The following is a 15,209-nucleotide window of genomic DNA, read 5'->3' on the forward strand; positions in this document are numbered from 1 at the left end:
ATTGACTTATTAATTTCTCCTTTGAGATAATCCTATTACAGTATAATACACTATGGTTTACATTCATCAAAGAATTCAGAAGGAAAATCTGGTAACCTTAAAACATAAACACTGAATAAATAAACTCTCTACCTTGTCTACAATATTTTGACACCTTTTACTCAAAGAAACACACATCAATCATAAACACTAATAATCTATTAGTCATTAGTCACTAGTTACTAGTCACTTATCTAGCCACTTAAGTCCTAGGCAGAATGTTTCAATGCATGCATATTTATAAGTTATGATTTTGTTGCCTGCTTTAGCACTGCACATCTCCTCAATAAAACAGTAGCTATGAACAACCATCTCCCCCTTTACCTTAAGCATACTCAAAAGCAGTTAAAGACAAAGCTATTTCATTATAACATGAACAGTAAGCTTTTAGCTATTGCAAAAGGCTTTTTAAATATGGCAGTATTTAACTTGGAAGAAATAGAGGGAGGCAGAAATATAGGGTGTTGATTTGGGCTATAACCTGGTCTCCTGTTTTGGCATATTCCCGTTTGTAATATTTCAAAATTACAAGTAAGCAAATAAAACACAAGAGTTCATATGTGAAAGTGCAAAATGGCCCCAAAGTCTCCTATTTGAAGATACTTTCTTCCCAATAATTCACCAGAGATAAATGGGCACACAGAATCCTTAAGAGGGGTCTTTAAATAATATTTAGAAAAAATATATATAAAATTAGAAAATATAGCAGGAACAAAACCTTGTTAAAAAATAAAACTTTTTTAATGATGATTGCCCCCTTGGTGCTGTATAAAATGAACAGGCATATCTTTGTAACTCATCATGTTAATATATAAATTTCCTGGCAGATATAAAGCTATCTTTGTCTTTGTCTTCTTTATCAAAAATATCCTCCACCAAAACATGATGATGACTTTCATTCCCTGCACCATGCTTTTTAAACTCCATCTTTAAATACACTTTAACCTCATCTTAGAGAGTCTCCAACCATCATTAAGATCCATTTCTTGGAATGATTTGTGGGATTGTGCACCATTTTGAATCTCCAGGAGGTCAATGTTGAATATCAGTGTACTCTATTCTATTCCACACACATTCCCTTCAAGGCCTGGTCCCAACTTTGAGTGCCTCTAGGATGCCAGGGTAAATGAAATGGGCTGACCATTGCCATGTGTGTGAGTGGAGTGAAATAATGTGCCATGCTTTTCCAAGTAGCTTTCATAGTGCACCATCTAATCTCCCACTTAGGTCTTGTGATGGCAGATGAAAGGTTTCTGGAGAACTTCAGTCTTCATTTCAGGTCCACGGATCAGAGCCCCCCTTCAAAATTAACTAACAGCATCTGGACCACATTCCACATGAAAAGCCTCACGTTGCTGAGGCAGGAAAGAAGTTCCCACAAAAGCAGAGAGCAGGTCCCTTACTTCACAGAGTAAAGGACAATGGCCTCTGGCAAGTCCATGACCCCTGTCCCTAGCAGACATGGCACATTTGTTACCAACCCCCCCCAACTTTTTTTTGTACATGTTACCACTTATATCTTTGTACATTATTTGTCCAAAAAATATAGATTTATCATTATTTTATTCATGTGCATTTTAGCATCTGTAGGAAGAAAGAAGTAGAGTTACATAACAAACAATATAATACAATAATGCTGGCATTTATAGTTACACAATGGTTATCTTTACTGCTAGTCCTTATTTGTTCATTCTGTGCTAAACCACTGTCTAGTGTTTTTCCTTTAATCTGAAGAACTCCCTTTAGCATCTCTTGCAGTGCAGATCTAGTGGTGATAAACTCCCTCAGCTTTTGTTTATCTGCAAAGGTCTTAATTGCTCCCTTATTTTTTAATGCGGTTTTATTGAGTATATTCACACAGCATAGAAACCATCTGAAGTATACAATCACTGGTTCAAAGTATCATCACATGGTTGTGTATACAGCCCCATGATCAAATTTTGAACATTTTCGTTACTCCAGAAAAAAAAAATAAAAAGAAGAAAGAAAACCCTTTTCCTCCCATACTCCTTATCCCCTCATATTATTGACCTGTATTGTTTGAGGGGTACATTTGTTACAGCTGATAAAAAAGTAATAAAATATTACTGTTAATTCTAGTCCATAGTTTGCAATAGGTACATTTTCCCTATATACCCGTCTATTACTAACTACTTATAGTAGTGTTATACATCTGCTCTAGTTCATGAAAGACCATTTTATATTTGTACAGTTAATCATGGGCTATTTCCACCACAAGATTCACTATGTTATACATTCCCATGATTTAACTTCCAACTTTCCTTCTGGTGACATACATGACTCTAAACTTCCCCTTTCCACATCACTCACACACCATTCAGAACTGTCAATTATTCCAAACATTTAAGTTCACCCTTGTTAAACATTCTGCACCTATTAAACAACTGCTCCCCAATCTTTAGCCTCATTCTATATCCTGGTAACCTATATTCTATATTTGTGTCTACGAGTTTACTTATTATAATTAATTCATATCAATGAGTTCATAAAATGTCCTTTTGTGTCTGACTTATTTCACATAACATAATATCCTCAAGGTTCATCCATGTTGTCGCATCCTTCAGGACTTCATTCCTTCTTACTGCTGAATAATATTCCATCACATGTATATACCACATTTTTTTATCCATTCATCTGTTGATGGACACTTGGATTGTTTCCATCTTTTGGCAGTAGTGACTAATGCCCCTATGAACATCGGTGTGCAGATGTCTCTTCATGTCCCTGCTTTTAGATTTCCCAGGTATATCCCTAGCAGCAGGATTGATGGGTCACAGGGTAACTCTATACTTAGCTTCCTGAGGAACAGCCAAACCATCCTCCACAGTTGCTGTACCATTTTACATTTCCACCAGCAGTGAATAAATTCCAATTTCTCCATTTCTTCTCCAACACTGATAGTTGCCTGTTTGTTTAATAGTGGCCATTCTAGTAGGTGTGTGATGATATCTCATTGTGGGATTGATTTGCATTTCCTGGGAGGCTATGCCCCAACTCATATCTCATTTGCGGTTTTGATACATTCCCTGGGTGGCTATGCCCCAACACATCTCCCATACCCCAATAAAAACAAAAAAACAAATTTACTTTTTCTCTCTCTCTCCATATATATGTGTGTGTGTGTGTGTGTGTGTGTGTGTGTGTGTGTGTGTATAAAATAGCTAGTGAAGCTGAGCATCTTTTCATGTGCCTCTTAGCCATCTGTATTTCCTCTCTAGAGAAATATCTATTCATGTCCTTAGCCCATTTTTTTTAATTAAATTCAGTTTTATTGAAATACATTCACACACACCATACATTCATCCATGGTATACAATCCACTGTCCACAGTATAACATAGTTATGCGTTCATCACCACAATCTATCTCTGAACATTTTCCTTACATCAGAAAGAGCCAGAACAAGAATAAAAAATAAAAGTGAAAAAAGAACACCCAAATCATCCCCCCATCCTACCCCACTTGTCCTTTAGTTTTTATCCCCATTTTTCTACTCATCCATACACTAGATAAAGGGGGTGTGATCCACAAGGTCTTCACAATCACACTGTCACCCCTTGTAATCTACATTATTACATAATTGTCTTCAGGAGTCCAGACTGCTGGGTTGGAGTTTGGTAGTTTCAGGTATTTACTTCTAGCTATTCCAATACATTAAAACCTAAGAGGTGTTATGTATATAGTGCATAAGAATGTCCACCAGAGTGACCTCTTGACTCCATTTGAAGTCTCTCAGCCACTGAAACTATTTCGTCTAATTTTGCATCCCCCTTTTTGGTCAAGAAGATACTCTCAGTCCCACGATGCCGGGTCCACATTCATCCCCGGGAGTCATATTCTGCATTGCCAGGGAGATTTACACCCCTGGGAGTCGGGCCCACATAGGGGGAGTTCACCTGTCGAGATGGCTCAGTTAGAGAGAGAGAGGGCCACATCTGAGCAACAAAGAGGTACTCAGGGGGAGACTCTTAGGCACAATTACATGCAAGTTTAGACTCTCCTTTGCGGTAACGAACTTCATAAGGGCAGGTCCCATGCTCGAGGGCTCAGCACATCAAACCGCCAGTCCCAATGTTTGTGACAACATCAACACCAGTCCAGATGAGGATGTCCAACACATCCGCACCTTCCCCCAGATCCTTGGGCTGGTGAGGGAGAGTCTGTAAATATATTTTTTATTATCTGCCCAAATTACTCTGGGATGTGTCACTATTTCACTCCAACCTATACTAACCTACCGTATCTCACTTCCTATTCAAAGTTCCATGCAATTGTGTTTGAACATATCAACTGTAGAGTTGTACCGTTTAGAAAATTTAGATCCTGTACCAAATAGATATCTCTTCCCTTGGTCTCATATGGAAGTTGAAGTTTTAAAACACAATCAGTTTCAACCTTTACCCTTTGGCCTGGCTTGCCCTGGTCTTAACCAGACCTGCTTCATTCATATCACTAATTGAAGTCTGGGCTCTTTTTCACCTTTTTTTTTTTTTTTTTTTTGACAGTGCTTAGCCTATTTTTTAATTGGGCTGTTTGTCTTTTTATTGTTGAGTTATAGGATTTCTTTATATATATTGAATATAAACCCTTATCAGATATGTGGTTTCCAAATATTTTCTCCAATTGAGTCAACTGCCTTTTTACCTTTTTCACAAAATCTTTTGGAACACTGAAGTATTCAATTTTGAGGAGTTCTCATTCATCTATTTTTTTCTTTCATTGCTTATATTTTGCGGAGAATGTCTAAGAAACTATCACCTATCACTAGATGTTGAAGATGTTTCCCTACATTTTCTTCTAGGAGTTTTATGGTCCTGGATCTTATAGTTAGGCCTTTGATCCATTTAGAATTAATTTTTGAATAGGGTGTGAGATAGGGGTCCTCTTTATTTCTTTCAGACATTGTTTCCAGTTCTCTAAGCAGCATTTATTGAAGAAACTATTCTATCCTATGAGGACCTGGAAGCCTTGTCAAAAATCAATTGACCATAGATCTGATGGTCTATTTTTGAGCTCTCAATTCAATATGTCTATCTTTATGCCAGTACCATGCTGTTTTGACCACTATGGCTTTATAATATGCTTTAAAGTCAGGAAGTGTGATACCTCCTGCTTCTTTATTCTTTTCCAAGATGTTTTTTTAGCTATTAGAGGTAGCTTACCTTTCCAAATAAAATCAATAATTGGTTTTCCGTTTCTGCAAAGTAGTCTGTTGGAATTTTGATTGGTATTGCATTGAATCTGTAGATCAATTTGGGAAGAATTGATAACTTAACAACATTTAGTCTTTCAATCCATAAACATGGAATATCTTTCCATTCATTCAGGTCTTCTTTGAATCCTTTTCAATGTTCTGGTAGTTTCCTGTGTCCTTTACATCCTCGCTTAGGTTTGTTCCTACATATTTGATTATTTTAGGTGCTATTGTAAATGGATTTTTTCTTGATTGCCTCTTTAGATATCTCATTACTAGTGTATAGAAACACCATCAATTATTGCTTGGGGATCTTGGATCTTGCCACTTTGCTGAACTCGCTTATTTGCTCAAGTAATTTTGCTGTCTTTTTATTCTGAATTTTCTAAATATAGGATCATGTCAACTGCAAATAGTGATAGTTGTATTTCTTGCTTTCCAATTTCAACATCTTTTATTTCTTTTTCTTGCCTAATTGCTCTAGCTAGAACTTCTAGCACAATGTTAAATAGTGGTAATAGTGGGCATCCTTGTCTTGTTCCTGATCTTACAGGGAAAGCTTTCAGTCTCTCACCATTGAATATGATGTTAGTTGTAATTTTTTTCATATATACCCTTTATCATGTTGAGGAAGTTTCTTTTGATTCCTACCATTTGAAGTGTTTATATCATGAAAGGATGCTGAACTTTATCAAATGCCTTTTCTGCATCAATTGGGATGATCATGTGGGTTTTCCCTTTTAATTAATTAATATGGTATATTACTTCAGTTGATTTTCTTGTGTTGAACCAACCTTGCATATCTAGAATAAAACCCACTTGGCCATGGTGTATAATTCTTTTAATATGCTGTTGGATTCTATCTGGAAGCATTTTGTTGAGGATTTTTGCATCTATAGTTATTAGAGATATTGGTCTGAAGTTTTTTTTCTTGGAATATCTTTATCTGGCTTTGATATAAGAGTAATGTTAGCTTTATAGAATGAGTTAGATAGTGTTCCCTTTTATTCAATTTTTTGGAAGAATGGGATTAATTCATCTTGGAATGCTTGGTAAAACTTGCCTGTGAATCTATCCAGTCCTGGGCTTTTTGTTGTTGTTGTTGGTAGATTTCTGATGACTGATTAGATTTCTTTATTTGTGAGTGGCTTCTTGAGAACTCCTATTTTTTTCTTGAGTCAGTATAGGTTGTTTGTGTGTTTGTAGGAAGTTGTCCATTTCATCTAAGTTGTCTAGCTTGTTGGCATACAATTGTGCAGAGTAACCACTTATGTTTTGCTTTTTTTTTTATTTCTCTGGGGTCTGTGGTAATCTCCCCACACACATACATACACTCATTTCTGATTTTATTTATTTGCAGCTTCTCTCTTTTTGTCTTTGTCAGTCTAGCTAAAGGTTTCTCAATTTTATTGATCTTCTCAAAGGACCAACTTTTTATTGATTTTCTCTACTGCTTTTTATATTCCATTTCATTAATTTCTGCTCCAATCTTTGTCATATTTTCCTTCTGCTTATTTTGGGATTAGTTTACTGTTCTTTCTCCAATTTCTCAAGTTGTTCAGTTACATCATTGATTTTAGTTCTTTCCTGTTTTTCAATGTAGGCATTTAGGGCTATAAATTTCCCCTTAGCACTGCCTTCTCTGCATTCCATGTGTTGATACATTGTGTTCTCATTTTCATTCATCTCAAGATATTCACAGGTTTCAGCTGAAATTTCTTCTTTGACCCACTGATAGTTTAAGAGCATATTGTTTAGCCTACATATATTTGTGTATTTTCCAGTCTCCATTTGTTATTGATTTCAAGCTTCATTCCATTATCATCAGAGAAAGTACATGGAATATTTTCAATCTTTCTAAATGTTTTAAGACATGGTTTCTCTAACTAACCAGCAGGCGGCATCCATGCTAGGGCTGCTTATAATTGTGCCTAAGTGTCTCCTCCTGAATGCCTCTTTGTTGCTCAGACGTGGCCCTCTCTCTCTAGCTAAGCCAACTTGGCAGATGCATTACCTCCTACATGGGATCTGACTCCCGGGGTTGTAAATACCCCTGTCAATGTGGAATATGACTCCCGGGGAGGAATCTGGACCTGGCATCATGAGATGGAGAACATCTTCTTGACCAAAAGGGGGATGTGAAAGGAAATGAAATAAGTTTCAGTGGCAGAGAGATTCCAAAAGTAGCCGAGAGGTCACTGTGGTGGGCACTCTTACACACAATATAGACAAAGCTTTTTATGTTCTAATGAATTGGAATAGCTAGCAGTAAATACCTGAACCTATCAAACTACAACCCAGAACCCTTGAATCTTGAAGTTGATTGTATAAAAATGTAGTTTATGAGGGGTGACAATGTGATTGGGAAAGTCATATGGACCACACTCCCCTTTGTGCGGTGTATGGATGGATGAGTAGAAAAACAGGGGCAAAAAAAAAAACAAAAAAAAAAAACACAGTGATCTTTTTTACTTTAATTGCTCTTTTTCACTTGAATTTTTATTCTTATCACTTTTGTGTGTGTGGTAGTTGTGCCAGTTTGAATGTATTGTGTCCCCCAAATGCCATTATCTTTGTGGTCTTGTGGGACAGACATTTTGGTGCTGGTTAAATTTGCTTGGAATGTGCCCCACCCAGCTGTGGGTGGTGACTTCAGTGGGATACTCCTATGGAGGTGTGACCCCACCCATTCAGGGTGGGCCTTGATCAGTGGAGCCATATAAAACATGCTGACTCAAAGAGACTGAATGGAGTGCAGCTGTGAGTGACGTTTTGAAGAGGAGCAAGCTTGCTAGAGAGGAATGTCCTGGGAGAAGCCATTTTGAAACCAGAACTTTGGAGCAGATGCCAGCCATGTGCCTTCTCAGCTAACAGAGGTTTTCTGGACGCCATTGGCCATCTCCAGTGAAGGTACCCTATTACTGATGTGTTACCTTGGACGTTTTGTGGCCTTAAGACTGTAACTGTGTAGTGAAATAAACCCCCATTTTATAAAAGCCTATCCATCTCTGGTGTTTTGCATTCTGCAGCATTAGCAAACTAGAACAGATTCTGGTACCGGAAGTGGGGTGCTTTTGCTGCTGTGTTTGCAAATACCAAACATGTTGGAACGGCTTTTCAAATGGATAAGGGGAAGACTCTGGAAGAATTGTGAGGAGCTTGATAGAAAAGGCCAAAACTACTTTAAAGAGACTGTTTGTGGAAATATGGACTCTAAAGATACTTCTGATGAGGACTTGAACAGAAATGATGAATGTGTTGTAAACTGGAAGAAAGGCGATCCTTGTTTTAAAGTGGCAAAATTGAGTCCTGGTGTCAGATGGAAGGAAGAATCTGGAAGCAACAACTTGGAATACTTAGCTGAGGAGATCTCCAGACTACGTGTGGAGGACGTATCCTGGCTTCTCCTTGCAGCTTATAGTAAAATGCGAGCAGAGAGAGATAAACTTAGAACTGAACTCTTGGGTTCCAAGAAACCAGAAGCTGATGGCTTGGAAAATTACGAGCTTCCAGGGGGTGGAATCCCAAAAGCTACAGCCCAACATGAGGATGTAACCAAACATGGAACCCAGCCACCATTTCAGTACAAGCCAGGATTGGAGATGGAATTATCCAGAAAAGATTTGTGGAAAGTCCTATTGTCTGATGGCTTTGACCCCTGCATGCTTCATGCAAAGCCAACAGAATTTTTGCGAGATCTTTATAGACAGAGCCATTGCTGGTCTGGACTGGAGAAGACAGACAAGGAAAAAATTAAAGGAAAAATCTCTTCAAAGACAGAGCCATGGAGGTTGAGGTCTGGAGTCAGGAGGTTTGGGGCTGGGAGAGCGGAGCAGCCCACATGCATGGAAAGGGTGAGTTTGCCCTGGAGGTTGAGGGCGGGCTTTCCGCCTCGATGCTCTGGTAGAGTTTTGCCATCTGAGGTCCCAAAGAGGGCGGAGCACATTTCCAGGGAATTGAAGAGAGCCTGGCTGCCACCACACTGTTCTGAAGGGGTTGAGCGTGTGCCCCGGAGATGGAAGGGAATCCGGGAGCTGCCCCGATGTTTGAGGAGGGTGGGGCCTAGAAGGTGGTCTCCCCAATGTGTGGATATGTTGGAGCACTCACCCAAGCATTTGGAGAGGAAAGGGCTGCCAGAAAGGCCCTTAGGAAGGGTTAGACTCCCGCTCTCTCAAGCCCCAAGGATGCAACGTCGTTCTGTAAATGACTCTCAGACTTTGAAATCTAATGGAGTTTCTCCTGCAGGTTTTAGGAACTGTTTTGGTCCTGTTAACCCTGTTTTCCTTACTGTTTCTCCTTATGGCAATGGAAATGTTCATCCTATGAATGTCCCTCCTTTGTATATTGGAAGCATATAACTTGTTCTAAGTCCACAGATCCAAAGCTAAAGGAGAATTGTGCCTTAGGACCCACCATGCCTGTAATTGATTTTGATGGGATCTTGTACTTAACTTTCGTTACTGAAATGATTTAAGTTTTTGTGATATTGTGATGAAATGAATGTATTTTGTATTTGGAAAGATAATGTCATTTTGGGGTCCAAGGGGTGGAATGTGCCAGTTTGAATGTATTGTGTCCCCCAAATGCCATTATCTTTGTGGTCTTGTGGGACAGACATTTTGGTGCTGGTTAAATTTGCTTGGAATGTGCCCCACCCAGCTGTGGGTGGTGACTTTGGTGGGATACTCCTATGGAGGTGTGACCCCACCCATTCAGGGTGGGCCTTGATCAGTGGAGCCATATAAAACATGCTGACTCAAAGGGACTGAACGGAGTGCAGCTGTGAGTGACGTTTTGAAGAGGAGCAAGCTTGCTAGAGAGGAATGTCCTGGGAGAAGCCATTTTGAAACCAGAACTTTGGAGCAGACGCCAGCCATGTGCCTTCCCAGCTAACAGAGGTTTTCCGGACGCCATTGGCCATTTCCAGTGAAGGTACACGATTACTGATGTGTTACCTTGGACGTTTTGTGGCCTTAAGACTGTAACTGTGTAGTGAAATAAACCCCCATTTTATAAAAGCCTATCCATCTCTGGTGTTTTGCATTCTGCAGCATTAGCAAACTAGAACAGTAGTGAAGCTGTTCAAAAATTGATTTTGGTGATGGACACATAGCTGTATGGTGGTGCTGTGAACAATTGATTGTGCGCTTTGTATGACTGTAGTGTGTGAATATACCTCAATAAAATTGAATTATTAAAAATAAAATAAAATTTTGAAAAAAGACATGTTTTGTGCCCCAGGATATAGTCTATCCTTGAGAATGTTCCATGAGCATGTGAGAAGAATGTGACCCTGTTATTTGGGGATGCAGTGTTCTATATATGTCTGTTAGGTCTTGTTCATTTATCATATTATTTAGGTTCTCTGTTTCGTTATTGACCTTCTGATTACTTGTTCTATCTATTGGAGAGAGGGGTGTTTTGAAGTCTCCCATGATTATGGTAGAGTCATCTATTACTCCTTTCAGTTTTGCCAGTGTTTGCCTCATGTACTTTGGGGCCCCTTAATTAGGAGCATAGATATTTATGATTGTTATTTCTTCTTGGGGAATTGCCCTTTTTATTTCTGTAAAGTGTCCTTTATCTCTTATAACATTTTTGCATTTAAAGTCTACCCTAACTTTCTTTTGGTTACTGCTTGCATGACATATCTTTTCCATTCTTTCACTTTCAACCTATGTGCATCTTTGAGTCTAAGATGAATGTCCCATAAACAGCATATAGAAGGATATTTTCTAATCCATTCTGCCAATCTGTGTCTTTTGATTTGGAAGTTTAATCCATTAACATTCAAAGTTATTACTGCAAAGGCAGTTCTGGATTCAACCATCTTATTTTTGTTTTTTCATTCGTCAGATCTAATTTTTTTTCTCTCTCTTTTTATCCTTTAAGTTACCCTTACTAATATTCTTCAATTATGTATTCTCCTCCAGACCTCTCTCCCCTGTCTTTTCTTTTCTTCTGGCAAGACTCCCTTTAGTAGTTCTCATAGGGTCAGTGTTTTATTAACAAACTCTCTCAGCTTCTGTTTTTCTGTGAATATTTTAAACTCTCCCTCATTTTTGAAGGACAGCTTTTCTAGATAGAGAATTCTTGGCTGGCAATTTTTCTCTTTCGGTATTTAAATATATCATACCACTGCCTTCTCCCTTCCATGGTGTCTGATGAGAAATCAGCACTTAGTCTTATTTGGCTTCCCTTGTATGTAGTGAATTGCTTTTCTCTAGCTGCTTTCTGAATTTTCTGCTCCTCCTTGGCATTTGACAGTCTAAATACTCTGTGTCTTGGAGTGGGTCTGTTCAGATTTATTCTGCATGGAGTATGTTGGGCTTCTTGGATTTGCATATTTATGTCTTTTATAAGGGTTGGGAAATTTTCAGCCATTATTTCTTCAAGTATTCTTCCTGGCCCTTTTCCCCTCTCTTCTCCTTCTGGGACACCCATGATGCATATATTTGAGTGCTTTGTGTTATCAAGCATTTCCCTGAGACCCTGCTTACACTTTTCCATTGTTTTCTCCAATTGTTCTTTTCTCTGTTCAAACGCAGTTGATCTGTCTTCTAGTTTCACTGATTCTTTCTTCTGCCTCTTCAAATCTGCTGTTGTGTGTCTCCAGTATATTTTTAATTTCATCTACAGTGTCTTTTATTTCCAAAATATCTGTCATTTTTCTATGCATTCTTTCAAATTCTTTATTCTCTTCTACAGTCTTCTTATTATCCTTTACCTCTTCATACACATTTTTCTTGATTTCTTTGAATTGATTCAGGAGATTCGGCTGCACATCTTTGATTAGTTGTTCTGTATTTACTCAGACTTTTTCATTTGTTCCTTCGACTGGGTTATATCTTCTTGAGTTTTAGTATGCTGTGTGAGTTTTTGCTGATATCTGGATATCTGATTATCTTCATGGGTCTATTCTAAGGTTGATTTTTCTTGTATAGGGTTTAGTTGTTGCCTGGGTTTGTATTAGGATACTGCTCTGACAGTAGGGTTGTCTTGTTTCTCACCAAAACAGGGCCAGGTACCTGTGCAGGGTGTGTAGACTAGCCCCAAAGAACCTGAGACAGGGTCTGGAGAGGCTCTGAAAAGCCCTGCAGTTCCCCTGCACTTTCTGGCCTGCCCAGCAGATGGCACTGTTCAGTGACTTAATCATCCTCCCAAGCATATACCTCTTGGAGCCCTGGCAGTGTCTGACTGGGTGGGGCTCATTGTGGGGCTGTGTCCCCCACTGTACTTGTGGTAGAGGACTCCTCCAGCTTCCCCATTCTGCAGCCCCCCCCCCCCACAGGCAAGAATCAGGCCTCTCACTGCTATTTTCCTCAAGGGTAGGAGATGGACACCGGGATCAAATCCTGGTAACACACTTTTTGTCCATGCTTTCTGACTGTTTACATCTCATTGACCTAGGCCTTGAAATTGTCCCCTGTAACCTGGGTCCCCAAACTCTTTAAGTGGGTAGTCTCTGCCTTGCTCCTTACTGCTTTTAGGGAAGACTTTGTTGGTAACTCTGTGATTCTCCATTTTGGAAGCTCTTTCTTGCTGTCCTTTTGTATTAGCCCTCCCCTACATCTTAAATCCTGCCATGGATCCCTGCAGGCTTGAGTCTCTATGCCTGGATATAGGTGGGGACATGTCTCACTGCTGTGAGAGATTTTAAAATCCATGTCCCCAGTGGGAGGTGGAAGGGATCCTGGCTGCTACATCTGTGCATTTCCCAGGATGTGTTCTCCCTCATTTTTGAAAGTGAGTCCTGCCAGATATAAAAGTCTTGCCTCACAGTTAGTTTGTTTTCCTTCAGCATTTAAGTATTTCAACCCACTGCCTTCTTGCCTCCATGGTTTCTGATGAGAAATCAGCATTCAATCTAATTGGGACTCCCTTGTATGTAATATGTTGCTTTTCTCTTGCAGCTTCCAGAACTATCTCCTTATCCTTTGCATATGCTGGTGTAACCAATATATGATGGGTGTGTTTTTCTTCATGATTTTCCTGTTTGGTGCTCTCCAAGCTTCTTGGATGTGCATAGTCATATCTTTTGCTAAGTCTGTCATTATTTCTTTAACTATTCCTTCTGTCCCTTTCTCTCTTTCTTCTCCTTTTTGGACTTCATAATGCATATATTGGTGTGCCTAATTTGTCACATAGCTCTCACACTATTTTACTTTTAATGATTTCTTTTTTCTTTTTGCTTCTCAGCCTGGACTCATTTCAAGTGTCTCTTCCTCAAGTTCACTGATTCTTTCCTCTGACAGCTCCAATCTGCTTTTGAAGCCCACGCCCCATCCCCAGGCATTTGTCATTCCAGTCATTGTGGTCTCCAACTCAGGTAGTTGATATCTTTTAAAACTTTCTAACTCTTTACTTAGGCTCTCATATTGTTTTTTCATTGTTTTCCTGATTCCTTTTAGTTCTTTCTCTGCACTGTCCTTCATCAATTGAGCATTTTTGAAATCAGTTTTTAAAGTCATTGTTCTGGATGTCCCCATTTTTGTCTTCTTTGTTGGTGTTTTCTGTATTTTTATCCTCTTCCTTTGGATGGGGACATCCATTTTCTGTTTCTTTGTTTGTATTGCACTCTTTTATTGCACACAGTACATTTTAATATTTTAACATGTGAACTCTGGTAATTTATTCCATAGGAATCCATTTCTTCATTTTGTAACCAGCTGGTGATAAGACAGATTTCCTTCAGCTCCAGCCCTCCTATCAGGGAGGCCTGCCCAAGGTGAGGGCAGTGTGCAGGTTTCCCCTGTCTTCCGGGACCTCTGTCTTGTTCTGGGCTTTTTCTTATTAGTTGTTTTGGAGTTCCTCTGTTTCCAGGAATTATGTTGTGCCCTCTGTTTTCCAGGAGACGGATCTCCCTCTCCCAGGTGTTTTAAGCTGTCAGGCCTTTGTTACAGACTGTCTGCCTCTATAATTTTTCACATTCCATTGTTGTCTCACACTGATTTTGCTTGGAGGGCAAATTCTTGTTGGAGGGTCACTCCCAGAGGACTTTCACAAGATAGTCTTCCCTAATGAAAACAGGGCTAGGAACCCATGAAAGGGGTGCAGAGCTGCCCCAAACTGAGCTTTCCTGGCCTGCCCAGCAAATGCAGCCCTTCAGCTAACTGTTCTCTGCAGCCCTGTGGAAGTCCTGTGTCTTTAAATCTCCACTGCCTCTGTCCCTATCCAGGGAGGGTTGAAACAATGGCTGCCCTCAGAGCCAGGACCCAGCCATCCAAATTCACTAATCAAAAGCAGAGATCTTTGATTAGCCTTGCCCACCCCTATTCTTGGGAGAGCTGATATTAACCCAAATGGAAGAAAAGTTCCAACTGAGATATTTCAGAGCATGTTCTACTTTTTGTTGCTCTGACAACTGGATCTTCTCTTGAGTAATGACTGTGATCAAGCGAATAAAAAAAGACAATGTCAATGAAGTAAAATGTGGTCTAGATGTCCATTGTGATGGTTTTTGTGATATATCAACTTGGTTAGGCTACAGCTCCCAGTTATTCAACCCAGTAGCAACCTAGGCATTGCCATGAAGCTATTTTGCAGATTTAATTAAGGCCCCTAATCAATTGACTTCAAGCAAGTGAGATTATTCTAAATACTCTGGATATGCCTGATTTAATCAGGTAAAAATCCATAAAGACAGGGCTAAGGCTCACCATAAAGAAGAAGAAATTCTGTCTATGGACAGTAGCTTTTACTCATGTCCATGATTTCTAGTCTGTTCATGATATTTCCTTATTGCCTGCCCTCTAGATTTCAGACTTCCTTAGCTGGTCTTTGTATCTTCACAATTGTTCTGTAAGCAAATTTCTTGTAATAAATCTACCGCTGTGTGTATGTATACACACATACATATATTCTGCTTTCCTGTAGTGAATATACTCTGCTTACCTGGTTGAACCCTGACAAATACATCCATCTTTAGGGGGAGTATTAGTAGTAGGTATTTTTGG

At 39.3% G+C, this 15,209-nt stretch overlaps 1 pseudogene; it reads right to left on the reverse strand.

Annotated features, from left to right (window-relative positions):
* Positions 1-732: 732 nt before the first annotated feature.
* Positions 733-15,209, reverse strand: part of LOC119542954 — a 61,470-nt pseudogene continuing 46,993 nt past the window's right edge.

Source organism: Choloepus didactylus, chromosome 8 (assembly GCF_015220235.1).
Source record: "Choloepus didactylus isolate mChoDid1 chromosome 8, mChoDid1.pri, whole genome shotgun sequence".
NCBI classification, from domain to species: domain Eukaryota; kingdom Metazoa; phylum Chordata; class Mammalia; order Pilosa; family Megalonychidae; genus Choloepus; species Choloepus didactylus.